This window comes from Nanorana parkeri, unplaced genomic scaffold (assembly GCF_000935625.1).
Source record: "Nanorana parkeri isolate BGI_ZX_2015 unplaced genomic scaffold, ASM93562v1 scaffold676, whole genome shotgun sequence".
NCBI classification, from domain to species: Eukaryota; Metazoa; Chordata; class Amphibia; order Anura; family Dicroglossidae; genus Nanorana; species Nanorana parkeri.
Window position 1 is genome coordinate 193765 of NW_017306944.1, and position 13041 is coordinate 206805.

The 13041-nt window shown below is 40.5% G+C and overlaps 1 protein-coding gene and 1 long non-coding RNA gene across 2 annotated transcripts in view; both read right to left on the bottom strand.

Annotated features, from left to right (window-relative positions):
* SEMA3C (semaphorin 3C) overlaps positions 1–13041 on the bottom strand; it is a 131609-nt gene that overhangs the window by 88074 nt on the left and 30494 nt on the right. The window lies entirely within an intron of this gene.
* LOC108792730 overlaps positions 9325–13041 on the bottom strand; it is a 9097-nt gene continuing 5380 nt past the window's right edge. Inside the window, exon 3 of the long non-coding RNA XR_001941584.1 lies at positions 9325–9337. This is a non-coding gene — a long non-coding RNA (uncharacterized LOC108792730). The remainder of the gene's footprint in view (positions 9338–13041) is intronic.

The following is a 13041-nucleotide window of genomic DNA, read 5'->3' on the forward strand; positions in this document are numbered from 1 at the left end:
GTAAACTAATTGCAAAACCTATGAAACCAATATCGGAGACATAACATGGCAAATAAAAACAACACTAAAAACACTTGAAGATAAGATAAATATGCGTGTACATGTTGCACATGCACAGTACTACATTCCTAATTACTATAAAAGATTTTTTGTGCTATAGCAGTCTATGGAACAACATATGTACACTTTATCCTTTCATAAAAACCTCCAGTGAGGCCTATTTTTCAATACCTTTCCTGGGTCTCCTGTACAGCATTACATTTCTTAGCAATGCTGCAGAATTTTGTGACGTATGCATATTCAGTATGAAGAAGGCATTTAAAGCTTTCTGGGGGGATAGGTATAATGGGTTAAGGACACTAGCATGGCCAGCTTATTCAGCAATCTTTTTGCTACACTAGAGCAATGCTCGGAAAGGGTCACGGTGCAGTACTATACCTTTTCCCTAACAATTCATCATTTTTGGGCCCTAAATGGGGAAAGGCTTAGAAAAATGGGGGTTTGACCAAATATGCTTACGTTTTTAGTGAATTTGAGATTGCCTTTATAGTTTCAAATTTCAGATAAGAACCTATAAACAAATATGTCACTTTTTTAACTCCTCTGTGTAAGCCACAACTAGATAACATGGGCTCATGTGTAGTTGTTTCAGTCCCGGGTATGTATGCGCACAAATCCAGTTACAGTATGGTAACCAACATTAAAGTAGAACTATGGGGTCAGGGCTTTTCCCCATAGTTCTCCTAAGGGTCACGGGAGAACACAAACTAGCGTTCTCCCGTGACCCGAAGCTCGGTATATAGCGAGCTACAGCTCGCCGTATACTGAGACACCGCAGCCGGGACGGATCCCGACAATACTGTCTGGATCCACCCAGCTGCGGGATTGACAGCTGGCTCTGCCTATCTAGAGACAGAGCCAGCTGTGCCCACCCCCTCCCCGTCCGTTTCACCAGTCAGCGCTGGAGGATCGGACAGGCAAGTGGGGAATCCCTGCAGGGAGCCATGAGTGACAGTCACGGCTCTCTGCAGGAATAGATCGAGAAGTGAGCGAGCGACGGTATGTATTCGCTCACTTCCTGATCTATTGAGCCGTCCTGTAACAGTTTCATTGTCACAAGTCGGCTCAGATTATGAGGCTGAGTGAAAATCACTCGCCTCATAATTCTCCTTTAATATAGGTTAATCAATCCAAGGATACCAGTGTTGTAACACCTTAGTACTAACCATAGCTACCAACTGTCCCTTATGTTGAGGGTCTGTTTCTTGTTTTGGAACCAAATCTATCTTGCCCTCTATCCTCTTCCATTGTCTCTTTTTATGGTCTTATATGAAGACCTCTATATAAAGTGTATTATTTAGCTACCAAAAGAACTAAGCTATTCAACCAACCTCTAATTACTGCATTTGATATTTTAAGAAGATCATAAGTATGGTACTAATAACTAAGTTCCAGTGTTTAGAATTATAGTGCTGTCGAGAGAATCAAATGTTGTTATGTGTCCTTTATAGAGCAAATCCATGTTTACATTACAACACCTAAAAAATCTCATAAATAAAATGTATTAGTCTCCTTCGTATCATAAAAATCAATGCTGTGTTGACAGTAGAAGCATATGACTCTATGTTGACAGTAGAAGCATAGGACTAGGGTCAACAGGTGGCCTTCACAAAGAAGAAATCTTTGCTGTTAAAGTAGGCAAAGAAAAAAAAGTCTGTTGCTTCTGTTTTTCCAGATGTGTGAATTGCCTGAAAAACACTATGATACTGCAGATAGAATTTCTTTTTCAAGCTCATTAACAATCTCCCTGTGTACATACACAACAATGCCAACTGTTCTGCTCACTACACAAATGTAATATATGCTGTCCTGTGTCACGCAAACTCCCACTAGATTCTCATGGAGTGAAGAAAACCAAAATATGTCTGTAGTACTTGGACACCCGCTAGCTACAAAGGCTTTCAATCCTTAATGCATTCAAAATGCTAATCTCCAGGATGCACTTTTTTCACTCTTCTCCAACCACAAGCCAAATGAGTATAAATTTGATCAAAATGTGACTTATTTCAATGAAATCGCTGTGATTTTCTCTCACTGTAGCTCAGTCCGGCTACTGTAACAGGGGTCATGAAGGCGTCTGACATCACATCCTTAGCATCCTCAGTGAGCCTCGGTAAACTACATGTCCCATTGTGGCATAGACTGTGGTGGAGGGGATTAGGATGGTACTGGGGTAGTGACAGTAGCAGTGTGCATAGCTGGGCAGAGATGATCACAGGCAAATAAACTATAACAGACCCACCCATAGTACTTTTGCCATTGACTTGTTTGAAGTTTAGGGTGAGAATGCTGCTGCTAATCTATAAATGGAGGACACGAACAAGTTAAGAAGATAAACATTTACCTACAACCATTTTGAATACTGATTATGTCAAGAGCTTTAATGTATGTGATTAAAACAGAACTCTGAATTAATCTGCAAGGGGTAAGTGCTCATTTTGTCTAGGGAGCTAAAATAACCACAATTTTAGGCTTGCTTCTAGACCGCTGTGATGGAACGTTCTATACACAGAGGGGAATTTATAAAAACTGGAGCAGACAGAATCTGGTGCAGCTGTGCATGGCAACCAATCAGCTCCTCTGTTTCATTTTCAAATCTTAACTGAGCAAACTGAAGAGAGAAGCTGATTGGTTGCCATGGGCAACTGCTCCAGATTAGTTCTGCTCCAGTTTTGATCAATTTCCCCCACAGCGGTGGTTTGGGTAAGTATAACTGTGTTATTTTAGCTCCCTATGTGAAACGAGCACTTAACCCTTGCAGTGTGGAGTGTAGCCCCACTGCAATGGTTAACATTTTATTTGCCCGGAGTTCTGCTTTTGGTAGTTCTGATGGAAGCATGACTTATAGATATCTCGGGGGGGAATTTACTAAAACTGGAGCAGCAGAATCTGGACCAGCTGTGCATAGTAACCAATCAGCTTCTAGCTTTCATTTTTCAAAGCTTAACTGAACAAGCTGAAGATAGAAGCTGATTGGCTGCCATGCTCTGGACTCTGTCTGCTTTAGTATTTGTAAATTTCCCTTATTCTTTTTTTTTTTTCATTAACAAGGCTTTCCTCTGCTCCATACTGCTTTAGTGGAGAGATTTTAAGTTTGTAACTGGAAAGACTGAGAACATCCAGTGGCACAGAAAAGGTACTGGGATGGATAGCTCTGGATTGAAGGTGAGTACTGCAGCAAAAGCAGTACTTTTTGTTTTTTCTTTACCTTTATTGGGCTATTCCTTATTTAAAAAAAAAGTTTTTTAGAATAGAAGTGTTATAATGGATTTGCATAGGAAAAATCCAAATCTGCCCCCAAACTTCTCACTCCCCCATCTACAGTAAGTCTCAGCATTTTTTTTTGCTGTAGGCTTTTATTTCTCCCTGTGACATCAAGCTTGCAGTACTCTTTGCAATATTCTAGGTGAATTCCGGTTATTGTAGACACACCCCTTCAGAACTTCAGCACCCAAGAGCCCTCTCTTTTCATACAACAAGTGAGCATGCCCTTTTGTATAAAGGCAGCATCATTATTTTGTTGGGACAGAAAGCAAGGTATGCATGCAGAGAGGGACAGAGAGGGTAGGCTCGGCAGAGTTTTATAGTCTAGCAGAAAAGAACGTAGGCAGGGTTGACATTTTTGCTTTGAATGTATTTGCAGCAGAAGCAGCATTGCAACAACAGGAAGTTAATGGCTACACATACCTTTTTTTGCATGGTAAGTTTGCATATATTGCATAGATGTACTGTATATGTTTTTGGGGGTTTTGTGTACCATCTGAATACACAAGCAGCATGAAGTAGCCCAGAAGAAGCTCAAAGCAACTCAGAAGCTACTTGAAACAACTCATTAGCTAATCACATGGAACTAAGATTTCAAAGCAACCTTAGAACATATTGCATTGGGCCACATCTGAGTCTGAAAGTTGTGTACATGAGCTTTTAATGGAAATTTGTAGTTTATTTTTAAGCTTTAAAAAAAATGTTTTTGTCTTGCTTTAGTTAGGTAAATATGAAATATTGCAGCTACTGTGATGCATGTACAGTATTTTATTGCGTCCTAAAAGTTTAGCCAGCCTGTGCATTACAGTGGTAAAGGCAACCCACTGAGAAAAAAGTAAAGGTGAAAAGAATTAGTAACTGCTCATAGTGAACACTGGTAATCAGCAGATATACTGTGAGGCCTCGTTCACACCAGGGCGGTTGCGGATCAGCGCGGTTTCCGCAAGGATTTTAAAAGGGCGGTTTTAATTGCGTTTCATCGCTGAAACACATTTAAAAACGTCCAAAATCATGCTGATCAGCATGGTGTCATTGAAATCTATATGGAAACCGCGCTAATCAGCACGGAAAAAAAGGGTCAGGCAGCATTTCGGGAGGCAGGCGGTTCGGATGGTGCAGAGCTGCACAGTCGCATGAACGGTCCCCATATCAATGTATGGGATCGTTCATGTCGGTGATTCAGCGCGGCCAAATTCGTGCGGCCGAACTGCCCTGGTGTGAACGGGGCCTTAGTGTGATAAATGATGGTTGTTCATGACAGAGAGAAGTGGTTGTAGTAGTGAAGTCTAGCAGAAACAGGGGAGGAAAGCATAGCAATATGGGAGAGGAGGCAAGATCCAGGTCAAATCCTGAATTAGTTTGCTCATCACTATTAGGCAGTTATTGTTTTAAAAAAAATATATATTTACCTGAGTTTAAAAAGTTTTACAAACATTTTAGACCCCTGATAAACAACAGAAATCCATCTTCACATAATTATGGATAATCTGTTCAATATACATAATTAACACATTAAAAGCTTTCTGAAAGAGAACATCCTTCAGTTCTTACTGAATGTAATACAAAGAACCTTGGAATTTTGTGACTTTGTCTCGAGAGGAACACATTCCAATGATCAACTCAGAGACTGGCCAAAGAATTACTAGCCTACTCAATGCAATCAGTTACTGACCCACCCTGTTGGCAAATTTTTGCTGGCATAAATACAATGTAGCAGATGGTTTCAGCAGAAAAAAACAAAAATGTTTACTACACATACATCAAATAATATGCAGTGATCAACCATCTGCTTACAATGATCCTGATGTGCTAAGTTATATAAGACATGGAATATGTGAGAAAATCCATTGTCAAGAGATTATTCTTATATTTCTCATGATCAAAGTATGTATAAGAAAACATTTTTTTTAGTTTTGCAGTCTGTGTCTCCGCTGGGGAGATCCACCCCTCTATTTGTCCTGATAACCATTGTCAGCAAGACAGAAAATAAGGAGACATCTTCAATTTTAGAGTTGTCATGAGAGCAAGAGGTAAACGCAAATCTTCCAATTGAGAAAACCTTCGGGTGACAATTGTCTAACATTCCCCCAACTTTGGGAAGTTTTCCTCTCACTTCCTGTTGCATCTTCCTGACAGGAAGTGAAGGGAATCTTCCTAGCAGGACACTGACTGCAAAAAAAAAAAGATTGCGGTTTAACATCTTCCCTAACCTTTCCAAAGCTACCAAAGCTAAGACATGTTTTTTTCTGGTTTACATACCCTTTAATAATATGCATTTATATGTGCATTCAGTTTCTAAATGAAAGGTCCTCTTTTCATTTAAAACCCAGAGTCCCACACTCGACAGCCACTTAACCTAACCTACAGTAACCTAAAACACCCACCCAGGTAATTATTTACCCCTTTATGGCTGCTTCAGTCTCCCCCAGAGTTTACATCCTTAGCCCCAAAATCCTTACTGGCTCTGAACTCACCTGGCACATACCTATTTGTGACAGCAGCAGCCTCCCTCAGTGTTTACATCCTCAGGCTTGAAATGTTTAACAGTGCTAATAGTGCCTGCCTACTTACCTCTCTGTGAGAACTGCAGCCTCTCCTAGTATTTACATCCTAAGGCCAAAAATCTTCACTGACACTAATCACACCTGCAATGTAACTACCATAGACATAACTGGAACTGTACCATCTCAAGTGTTGGAGTATGGCCCCATTAATGTCTGTGTGAAATCACTGTGCAGACACAGCCAGCACCAGAAAAGACTTCAGGCCAAAAGATGTTACAATGAAGTGGGCGGGTGAGATTACAGAGAGGTTAGTGACCACCAGGATGTATGTGTATGTGTAGAATATATTAGGGGTCTGGAGAGGGTGAGCTAGCAGGTTTTACATTAAAAATAAACCTGCCCTTTAAAGTGCTATCAATGTCAAAATGCTTTTAAGTTATTTCAAATTCTGATTAAATCACTCACAATGGATGCTGCTCCTTGCTGTTTCAAAGTTTTACAGGGTTATTCATAAAAGAGTGAAGAGTTTGGAGGAGGCAGGGTAAGTGAACAATTTAGGACAACATAGCCGATTTGGAAAAATTCTCCAATTCAGCTCACTTTCCAGTTCATGCTATGTTGTCCTAGACTGTTCACTTCTCCTGTCTTCTCAAAACTCTTCACCCTTTAGTGAATAACCCTGTTAGTTTCCTGCACAATCAACTGGTCTGAGTTTCAGGATGGCTTCTTTCCCTTGTGAGGTTCCTAAGGAGCCACCCTTGTGTGCTAGTAACCTGTGTGTGCCTCAACAAACACACAAGCATGGCAAGGCAAGCCACCCCCAGTCATCCCTTCTTAAAGCTAGCAGATGGACAGATGGTAGAGACTGTTCTGTCCCTTGTGATCTTGTACTGGATAGTTAGTTAAGGGAAGCGGAAGGTTGGAGCCATCTGTCTGGAAACATAATGACTGTAAGTGCTTGGGCAAAAATGTGTATAAATACTTTGCTTGGCAATGTATATGTTTATCTGGATTCATTATTTAAAAAAAAAGATTGAAAATTCTTATAATAACACAGGAATAACGCACACAAGTGCAAAGTGCAGGTGAAGTAGCATTTGCCATTTGGTATTTGCCCTCTTGACAGAAATAACTTCATATGTGCTTTAAAACTCACTCTGTAAAAACAACAGGCGCACAGAGTGAGATACTATGCATGACTGCACATGGTTTTGTCTAAAGAGACTTGTGCTAGTTTTGTAGTTATGTAATTTATAATCCACATTTTAGGCCTAAAAAATTACTTAAAACCCCCAAACATTATATATTTTCTGACAGCCAAGACCCTATAGAATAAAATGTTGGCAGTTGCAAATGTTTATGTTGCACGATATTAGCACAACTTATTATCAAACCCAAACATTTAGTTACATTTAGTTCCCCAAAACATTATATAAAACTGTTTTTTAAATATAAAAGATGAGGTTACAACGAGTATATAGATACTCAGCATGCCCAGGTTAAAAATTGTGTGTGTCCATGAAACTGCGACAGAATTCAGTACCCCCAAAAAGTCCATAGACAACGCTTTAAAAGCCCCTACAGGTCATCAGTTTAGAGATACATGTACATATTGCCCCTAAAATTATTGCTCTCACTCTGGCGTGTGTGGCGATGCCCAACATGTGTAGCACAATCGTTGTTTTCGCACTTAGGCACACCCGACGTGCGTTTACGTGATGATATGCTTGCTCACAGGGGTGGGGGACTTTAAAAATGTTTAAATTACTTTTACATTTAATTTATTTAATATTATTTTCAAAACTGTTTTTTTTTAACTTTAATTGCTATCACATAGGTGGGCTTGCAAGCATATTGGTGGTGACAGGTCCTCTTTAAGGTGATACTGGGGGTGCAAAAGACCCCTAGTATCACCATTACACTCCATATAAGCTATTCAAGTTCAGATCACACTTTAATAGCTTATGCGGGATGCGTGTTGCTTCTGGTTCCATAGAACAGGGAGGAGATCGGTGAACAGATGATCACCGATCTCCTCCCCAGCTTCCCGCCGACACCCAGCAAGCCGGTCCTGGGCCCGTAGGAGCAACAGCGAAGCCCAAGAAACACGGTGGAGGTGTCGGCGAGGGGGGGTGGCCTGGTTACCGGATCCTACAAGCGATCTGGCGGCAGCCGAGCTGCCAGAATCGCTTCTACTGTGAAGCCGGCCGCCGGAAGTCTGTTTAACCCCTTCAGACTGCATGATGGGATTATCCCGTCATGGATCATTAAGGGGTTATACTTAGTTCTGTTTATCAGTGATGGCTTTTGCAGAATGGAAATACCTAGTCATTTTTTATATTTCTAATAATCAGCACACACGGGCACATGGGCAACAAGTGGGGCGGCACCACTGGACTTGTGGCAATATCCATAGAAAATATATACTTGTATACAGTCTACTGTATACCTTACTATCTTTTGCCTATGATAGCATTAACTTTTAATCCCTTTTAACAAACATCATAAAAAAAAGTGAAAAAAAATCAGATTTAAAAAAAACTTAGCCTTCAAAAAATTCAAAAGTTACGTGTGTTATGTGTTTATAGAATAGGAGTGACCTTAGGAACCCTGGGCCATAAACCAAAGAAACATAGAGAACAATATTATTTTGTAAACCAAACAGAGCAAAAACATGTATCTCATAAAGTGGACGTAAAGTGATTTAAAAGCAATTTCCTATCCTCCGACGGATCGGAAATATTACAAACTGTGCAGTACTATTAGGCCATGTTACTGATATATTTCTGTGACCAGGTTCTGATGGCAAGTCTGGATTTTGTGAATAAATAACTTATTGAAGAACCACGGGCAGAATAAAAATGAATCCTTGCACTGCGGCTAACCCGCATTGCAAGGGTAACTGCTCATTTTTCTCTAGGGGACTGAATAAAGAAGATATACTCACTCGAAGCTCAATCCTGTGGCAGAGACTACTCACCTCTCTCCCCCTATGCTTTGGTGGTGAAATGTCTCTCGGCATCCTCACGTCTAATAAACTGCATTAGATGTGATGACTCATGGGTCCTTAGACCGCTGGGACAGACAGGGACAAGATGCTATGGGGGACTGGTCTAGCAGCCAAGCAGGACCGAGGATCAGGTGAGTACGACTTTCTTATATTAGCCACTTGACTATAACAAGCACTTAATTCTTGCAGTGCGGGAGTAGTCAGAGATTTTATACAGTTTACAGCCTTAAAGGGTATATAAACCTAATAACAACAATTTTATTTTGTCGCGTGTTTTTTACCGCGAATTGCGGTAAAAACGTGCGGCACGAAACGTGTGGCAAACGCGCATATTCGATACGTCTAGGTGTGAACCCAGCCTTAGAGTTAGGGTTTACAAGGAGCTCTTAAAACAGCAAATCTCACAGGAAGACATTTACACATATGTTATCTCATCAACCATTTTTTAAGTTCCAAAATGAGCAATGCTCGGGCTGCAATACCCACCTTCTCTAAGGTACTGTCTACCACAGTCCTTTCTGCCACTAGGTGTCCTCAGCTTTCCACTTTGTGGACTGATGTAAGTGAAGGGATCATGGACCCATCCAATCAGCAGGCATCTCTATGGAGTCCAGCAGTCACATACAATGAATTTTTGTGTCAATGCCAGTCTCTGCATCACCTAGGACCAGGCAGCACCGGAAAATTGGCAAAGGGGACCCTGCATGTCCTCTGCCTGTGACATCTGCCGGTTCTTGGATGACATGTACCTTCAGGTCTTTGCACGATCTTGATCCTGATTCAAACAAATGCAGCACTGTTCATTCCTTTTGTTTTTTACATAAAAGAGAATATTCTGCTATTGGTTTCAATAATATTTCAACATCACTTGAGCAATACCATTTGTTCTGAAAACTGGAAGACCTTATTAATGACCTGTAACTGTTGCAAATGATACTTGGTTAATCCATGCCTAAGAAAATTTGATAATATGCTGAAACCATTAAAATAGTATTAAACTCTCAAACTTTTTTTAAATAATGAATCCAGACCAAACAAATATACATTGTCCCGTAAAGTATTCCTGTACATTTTAGCCCAAGCAATTACAGTCATGATGTTTCCTTCCAGCTGGCTTTAACTCTCCCAGCTCCACTTCCCAGAACTTCCTGTCAAGTACAAGATCACACGGGACAAAGCAGCTGCCCATCTAATGGCTTTGAGAAAGGAGGATGGTGAAGGAGGAAGGGGAAACAAAGTGACTTGCCTTGCTGTGCATGTATGTTTGGGGAGACACTCAAAGCTTACAAGCACACACAAGAGTGGCTCCATAGGACCCTGCAAGGGAAAGGGATCACCCTATAACAGAATATGAGGCCCAGTGCTCAGGGGACCAGCTGATTCTGTAATAAAGGATCAGCATCCATTGTATGTAATTTAATCAGAATTTGAAATAGTTTTAAAACGTTTTGCCTTTAATATAATTAACTATTTGCCCCACTTTTAAATACATGTTTGACAAACAACATTTAAACTGAAATATGTGGTGACCACTCTTCTGAACAGAAAGGGAATTGTACAACATTTTCCAGTACAAAAATGTTATTCCCTTAAGAGTGGCCTGCAGAAGTTTTTGGTTGTTAGTATCTTATATATTCAATGCCAGATTTATACTTCCTGTTCCCAGTGACCAATTGTATTGTGCCACACCTTCCTACTTAAAAGAGAACTATGGAGGTAAGTGTTTTTCCCCGTAGTTCTCTTAAGGGTCACGGGAGGACATATACTAGCATCCTCCCATGACCCAAAGCTCAGTATATCGCAAGCTACAGCTCGCGGTATACTGAGACCACCACAGCCGGGACAGATCCCAACATCACTGTCGAGATCCACCCAGCTGCGTGAGTGACAGCGGGCTATGCCTATGTAGAGGGAGAGCCAGATGTACCCGCCCCCTCTCCCGTCTGTTCCTTCAGTCAGCGCTCTCTGCAGGGAGATGATCGAGAAGTGAGCGAGCAACGGTATGTGTTCGCTCACTTCCTGATCTATTGCGCCGACGTGTCACAGTTTCATTGTCAAACGTTGGCTCGAACTATGAGGATGAGTGATTTTCACCTTTCTCCTTTAATTCAACAGGCTAGTCTTAGAATAATACTCATTATATCAGACTTAACAGTCATACAATGCACTCTTAAGGGGGGTGAAGACATTGATACACTTTGGACACTCTATGTCCAAATGGATAGCAACAATGGGGACCAAGCTTGTTTGCGCTGGCAAGCAGCAGTCTAGAACCTTTCATTATACACAGGAATGAGTTACTAACAGCAACAAAAATGGCAAGTAGCTCTATACTGCCCCTGCCTGCCCTGCCACCCAAAACCGCGACCTATGTTATTTTTGCAGATATCTGGCACTGCTTGTACTGCCAGAAAGCTAACTGCTCCAATTCTTTTTTTTTTTATGTACACTTTTTCAACTAATGGTAATTCAAACACCAGTGGCCACATAGTTGTGTTCTGCATGCGCGCAGTGATGACATTTGTGCCAAACGCTAGTGGGTGACCAAAGAGAAAAGGGGATCATGAAGCCTTAGTAGCAAACAATATTATTAAATATGATATGCAGAAGAAGAAAGTTATCAACCACAGAATAAAAATAGCAAACTGCTAAAAAAAAAAGAGCAAGTACAAATTATGTCTTTGTTATGTTGTGTGGAAATCTGCAGAACACATTGGATATATTTGACTGGAATGAAACATTCGAAAGCATGGCTTACCTTCAAACAATCCCTGCTTTGTATGCATTCCCTATTCACTCCAGTACAAACATGCATACCATAAACAGTTACATGTGTGCACAGGCAAGGAAATGACTAATGTTCATTGAAAAATTGATTCTTTTTTTGAAAACAATAAAAAATATGATATTCATTATTGCATAACATATTTTATGATAAGGAATCCAGTCTATTTTTTTTTCAAATTCCATTGTATGAGAAAATACACCAAAATCTATTTTTCATAAAAAGTCTGCAACAGCCAAACTATTATATCTGTATTCAAGAAAAGCAGTTGACAGAGATCTGTCTCTACACAGTCAACTTTCCATGGGAAAGTACTTGCAATGCTCAGTGATTTTATTATTGTTCTGGTTATCTGTTTATGGTGGAAAGCTGGTTTTATTGTCACGCATCACTGCCTGTGAAAATCATGTATTTTTGCTCCAGCAGCATAAGGCTACTCAGTTTTCCTGCCTTACAATCTAGTTCTTTACAGCCATCTAAAAGACAAATAATACAATCTACACATCCACAAACACAGATGTAATCGTCATGGTTGGCTGTAACACAACAATAGCAGTAGTTTTCTTGTGTAGTATGCAATATCTAAACCCATCCTGTAAAGATGTGAAAAAAGTCTGAAATCAGCAGTCTATTATACTTTGTTTATCTTCCATGGAAAACGAGTTTTATATGTTGATGGTGGAGTTATATGTACATTGGAGCTTTATATCTCACAATACATAGAAATTCAATAAGACTTAAGATTAGTCTGCATTTTAATCTTATCTGTTAGTTTCAATACATTCACAATCTGGTGAGTTTCATGCAGCCATTTTGATAAAATACAGCCAAAGCCTCCAATATGTATTTTAACCGCATGTAAACCTAACCCAGACTGGACAAATCCCAGGAGCCCGGTAGCCAATGGTCCTTAAAAGTGGCAGCTGGCTCCTAACTTTTAAGGTTTTCTCTAGTTGTTGTCAATGGAGCTGGCTCCTTAAAAATAATCCTGCTATCTCCTGGATTGGACAGACTGAAGACTGGAATTTTTCCAACCCCACCCTAACAATTAATTTCTCTGTTTGCTCTTTTGGCCTGTTAAATATACCATTGAAATGATTTGCTATATCCGTTTGATAACTGTAACAAAGCACTTATTGATCCTACAAAAGATCTTGTGAGCTGATAACTCACCATGCTCTCCTCTGCAACTGCTGCTTGTTGTCAATCCACATTGTTCCCAGCTATCTCTGTGGACTACAACCCCCCTCCCCCCATGTTATGGAACAAAGGAGAGAGGTTTTGTAGTCATGTCCTGGGATAACAATGCTGCTCCTTCATTTTCTATTGTACAGTGATTAAGTATTGTCACCCTCGGACAGGAGGTGTGATACTGGCAGGATCACTGGGTTAAAATAAAGGGGGGGGGGGGGCCCAGA